This window comes from Triticum aestivum, chromosome 4B (genome assembly GCF_018294505.1).
Source record: "Triticum aestivum cultivar Chinese Spring chromosome 4B, IWGSC CS RefSeq v2.1, whole genome shotgun sequence".
NCBI lineage: Eukaryota > Viridiplantae > Streptophyta > Magnoliopsida > Poales > Poaceae > Triticum > Triticum aestivum.
This window is the reverse complement of record NC_057804.1, coordinates 144,019,520-144,024,760: the sequence shown is the minus strand read 5'-3', so window position 1 is coordinate 144,024,760 and position 5,241 is coordinate 144,019,520. Positions and strand designations below refer to the sequence as shown.

At 48.1% G+C, this 5,241-nt stretch overlaps 1 pseudogene; it reads right to left on the bottom strand.

Annotated features, from left to right (window-relative positions):
* Nucleotides 1-1,767: 1,767 nt before the first annotated feature.
* LOC123090032 (putative disease resistance RPP13-like protein 1) lies at nt 1,768-4,854 on the bottom strand (annotated as a pseudogene).
* Nucleotides 4,855-5,241: the final 387 nt, after the last annotated feature.

Sequence of the window (5,241 nt, the reverse complement as noted above, 5' to 3'; positions counted from 1 at the left end):
GCACGGAGGGGGAAAGGTCCGGCGAAGCAAGGGGAACAGGAGCAGACTCAGATGAGGCTGTGATGCGAGAGGAGACGGGGAGGCGGGTGGAGGAGGGGTGGTCGGGAGGGAAGGTTATGCGTTGGTGAACGGAGGGGCGGGCGGCGGGGGGGCAGTTACGAGCTTTGTGGCCGGAGAGGCCGCAAAGGAGGCAAGTGGGCGGGGCGGTGCAGTCGCGGATGCGGTGGAGGTTGGAGAGGCAGTGGAAACAGCGGCCATTGGCCTTCTCCTTAAGAAGAGGGAGGAAGGGCATCTCGGCGGCCGGGCGCGCGGGGTGGCGCGGAGAGTTGGTGCGGCCATTAATGGCCTGCAGTTCCTCCAGACGGCGGGCACGCCGCGCCTTTTTCCACCAGCTTTTGCTCCGCTGGATCGACCAGGGGCTAGGGCATGGGACAGGCTCAGCCGGCGCACGCGGCGCGGAGGGAGACGACCCCGAGGACCCTGGCGGCCTGCCCGCGGGCGGCTGAGCACCATGAATGCCACCCGAAGAGCTGGGCACGCAAAGCCCATCCCGGCCAAACCCAAAGGAGAGGCCTGCGGAGGGAACCAAACCCGGCTGGGCGCCATGAATCGACCCCCCAGCGTCGCCGGGCCGCAGACTAGCGCCAGACCTAGGCGGGGAGGCCGGCGCAGCGAGCAGGGCGTCCTTGAAGGTGGACCTGCGCGGATCTGTCGCAGCAGGCGGGGAAGGGGACGGGGAAGAAAGAGGGCTGTCGGTGAAGTCAAGGCCAAGAGGGCGGTTTCCCGGAGAGGTGGGTGTCCGGCAGGGGTCGGAGTGACCAGCCGCCGGTGAGGTTGGAGGTGGAGGGCTGGGCGGAGTGGAGCTCGCCGCGGGTTTAGACCGTCCAGGTGCCTGGGGTAGCATCAGATGGTCGTGGTTCCCTCTGCCTTGTCTAACCAGCGAATATGGTAAAATGTTATGTAAGTCGTACAGGCCGCCGTACATTTCCCTCTGATAACAAGGATGTCTTCCTTCTATATCTACTATGGCACTTCTATAGTCATGTTAAACCTTGTTTTAGTTCTCCTCCATTCAATTAAGCATTTCATAGAGGATCTGCCGTCACCTTCTTTTAGCTTCATTGTGCATGGTTTGGTTCGCCAAAATCATTCATGTGGTATCATTTTTTTGCTATTGTTATTATTTTTCATAATTTATTCAATGATCTTCCTCACTTGCTTAAAATTTAACTACTATGCATGTTGACCATAATCAATAAGCATGGTTTACTCGACAGGAACCATCAACTGTTAATTAATTGAAATCACTTGAAAATTAATTGCAGATTGTAGACGAAACTGAAGCTAGCAGGATAAAATGCGATTGTCTGTTAAATGAAACGTGGGACCATGGAACATAATGGTTATAACATCCTGTAGTTCGATACATAAATTTATTAGAACTTGCTCGAAACTGTAGAGCAAACAAGTACTCCCTCCGTTCCAAAATAGATGACTCAACTTTGTACTAACGTTAGTACAAAGTTGAGTCATCTATTTTGGAACGGAGGGAGTACTTGATTGGAAAAAGCACAATAGAAAAATACACTGATAAATTGGTTCCTGGTGCAGAGATGTATTCCAATGATGGTCTTCTGTTGTCGATGACATGGAAGGCAGTCTGACATCATGAAGCAACATTCAAAGCTTTTCGTCTGTCTCGATATCTGTCCCTGAGGTCGAACTATTCTGGCGAACATTTCTCTGCAATCAGATTGTTGACAAATGTCAGGAACAAAACATGGAAAACATATTTTTAACACACCATAAAGGAAAATGAGACAAGACAAGTTTCTTCACCATGATCTATCAGCAAATTTCCGTTTCAGGGATGCAGGTTTTTGACAATAAACAGGGCTAGTCCTGATGCATTCCACATCTTTCTTCAATATTGGCTTGCCAATGGTCATAGAGGGACGGATATAGTCTTTACCGATGTTGAGGCAGTTCTTGATGACCACAGATGGCAACTTCTCTAATAAATATGGAAGGGCTTGGGGTCCCTTCAGTTTGCCGCAATTGGTTATGGACAGACTGCGAAGCTTGGGAAGTAACTGGATGTCTCTGTTGGGCAAGAACCATTCCTCTAAATTACAGAGGCCTTCAAACAAGAGCTCATGCAGCTGTGGAAATCCAGATGGGATGTCTTGGCCATATATCTCTTCCCCGATCCGCCGCAGAGATCTCATCTGCCTTAGATGCAAGACCTTGAGGTATGGTAGAATGCCAAAAGGTGGAAGGTCCTTCCATCCACTGCAATTTGAGAGCTCGATGCACTTAAGATTTAGCTCCTGGGCCTGGGCCCCCTTCAGCCAGTTTGGGGGTTGCATGCCTGTGTAGCCATTTATTATGAGCTTGCTAAGATTGCAGTGTGGCTGAAGGCCTTCCAGCACTTCGTGTGCAGTAGTCATCATGGACTCAGTTCTCTCGCTCACAAGCTTCCAGCGCAGATCTAATGTTTCGATATACTCCTTTTTGTCTAGCTTTGCCTTCAAAGCCTCGTCCTTGCCCTCCACCATCTCAAGTCCTTTGATGCAAAGACTACCATGGACCTTGTTCATATTTTCCAGTTGATTAATGCCAAATTTGTCATTATTGCCAACCTCAAAGGTATTAATTTCTTGCAGGGAAGTCAACTTTCCAATATCAGCAATTGTGCATACTGCTTCCGGTTCAGTTTCGAGGAACTGCAGGCTGATTAATTGTTTGAAATTCTTCGGCATTGACAATTTGTTGCCACAGAACCTTGTGATCAATGTCTGCAGCTGATATAACTTGCATATAGATTCTGGAAGAGACGCATTTCCATAATTGTCGTCAACATGGATCTCAAGGTAACGGAGGTGCTTCAGTTTAGGAAGATCTGCTAGGAGAGGCTCGGAGACCATCAGCACGCGCAGGCACTTCATCCCTATAAGAAGTTCTTTAAGGGTCTGAATCAAGCCCGACTTCTCTGAGCCAGAGGATATCTGACCGACTACCACAAGACTGCGCAGATTAGTAATTCGACTCAGTCTTCCAGAGGCCCTTGCAAGATCATTGATATCAAGGTAAACATGACGGGCCCTCTCTGGGATATTTATTGGTCCATCATCAAATTCGCTTATTTTTTCGATCCGGAAGTACTCACCAGAAGATAAGAATTCAGCAAGTTCATCCAATGGTTCAGGTATGATGTATGTTCCTGGTGCCTCATTGTTTTTCTTGATGAAGAAGGATCTCTGCAGCAACTGAGTAAAAATACTGTTTCATGTATCTTCCATTCTTTGCACTCCAGCTCCAGGGCCATCAAGATATCCGAGAGCCATCCATACACGGATAATTTCTTCTTTTCGAAAGGCATGCCCTTTTGGGAAGAGAGAACAAGAAACGAAACATTCCTTGAGGTCTCTTGGCAGCTGTTCATGACTTAATCTCAGTGTGGCCATGAGGCCACCCTTCTCTGCTCCCATTTGATACATTTTCCTTTTCGAAATACCCCTCCAGTGGTTAGCATTGAAGTCTGACCGTAACGCCTGACAAAATGTCTCTGCTGCCTGGGGCAAGCCATTTAGCCTTTCGGCTGTGTTTTCGCCTATGGGTAAGAGTTCTGGATACTCTTCTGGGTCTTTGTTATGAAATGCAAGTTCCTTGAACAGTTGCCAATAATGTTCAGACTGTAAGCCGTGAACAGGAATTGGCCCTACTGTACTCATTCCTTCTCCTATGCTTGGGTCTCGAGTAGTGACTATGACTTTACTTCCTTCACGTGCTTGACTAAATGGCATATTGAATGCGTCCAGTATGTTTCTTGATAAATCCCAATCCCATATGTCATCCAGGACTATGAGAAATCTCTTATCTTTCAAAACATCTGCCAGCATACTCTTGATAGTGCCCTTGTCGGGCGCAGGATGGCGATAAAGCAGTAATTTTTTGGAAGCAGCATTGGTTGCGTCAATCAAGACCCTTGTGATGCTGGCTCTATGTGATACACAGATCCAGACCTTCACTCCAAAGCAGTCTGTTCTGCTATCGTTGTAAGCTTCCCGGGCGAGAGCTGTCTTCCCAACACCACCCATTCCGACAACAAAAATACATGAGACTTTCTCATTACCTTGTTCAGGTTTGAGTAAAAAAGCCATGAGTTCATCTGCTTCTTTCTGCTGACCAACCAGATTTGGTTGTGTGTCGGACGCAGTGGTCACCCTCCAATCAGGAGCTTGATCAGGCACGAATCCTTGTGTAGCATCTTGCCCACACAAGAAACACAAGCTACTCATCTCTGCAGAAATTCTGTCAAGCTTTTTGATGACTTTGGTCAAATCTTCAGCGTCTTTTGTGTCTTGGGCAAGCATGGTCTTGGGGAATGAAATCAGAAGCATCTTTGCTAGGAGAAATTAAACGCTTGAGTACAGGCTCGATCGTTACCTGGTGCTTCAACATTGCATACTTGATGGAATCAAGAACATCTTCTGCTGTGAAAACCGCATCTCTGAGTCTCAGGATCCACGACTGCAATTTGGAATCATCAACTTCCCTTTCCTTGGCCCGGCTGATTGCTTCTGAAATCTGCTCGAGTCGCCACTTGAGCTTCTCGGTGTTGGCCACAAAATTCTTCTGGTCTTTGTACCGGTCCTTTGCATGCTGTATCACAGGGTCGGCGAGCTTGGAAAGGCAGACAGACACGAACCATCCAGCCACAGCGAGCTCGACCATCACCATGGCAGATCAAAATTTCTGGATCTCAGGGGGTCCGAGAAGAGGAGGATGAGACCTTCCAGGGCTTCACTGCTCAGTTGGCAGCTTATGTTGGTTGATCGATGGTGTATGCTTAACTGGCTATGCGCTTATCTCAATTTCTTTAATCCGACTGGATGCCTTGACTGTCTGTTCCTACTCTATTATCATTATGCTCTGAACATAGATCCAATCCAGGGCCTGTGGGTCTGACCTGATGACCAGTTAGTCAGTCAAGTTAGTTAGGAGGGGAAATGAATAACACAGGAATGCAGTGCCACTGCCAGCTTATCTGAACCCTCTTCCCCCATGTGCAGAAGATAAAATGTCGGACTCACATGCATCTGTGCTGCCGTTCATATGCTGCAATGTGTTGGTAGTCAACTGGGTGGTTCAGATATTGTAAACTACAGGATACATTAATCAGCAGTGCGCCTTTCACATGCTGTTGGCTTGGCTTGAGTTTGAGGATGAACTGGCATT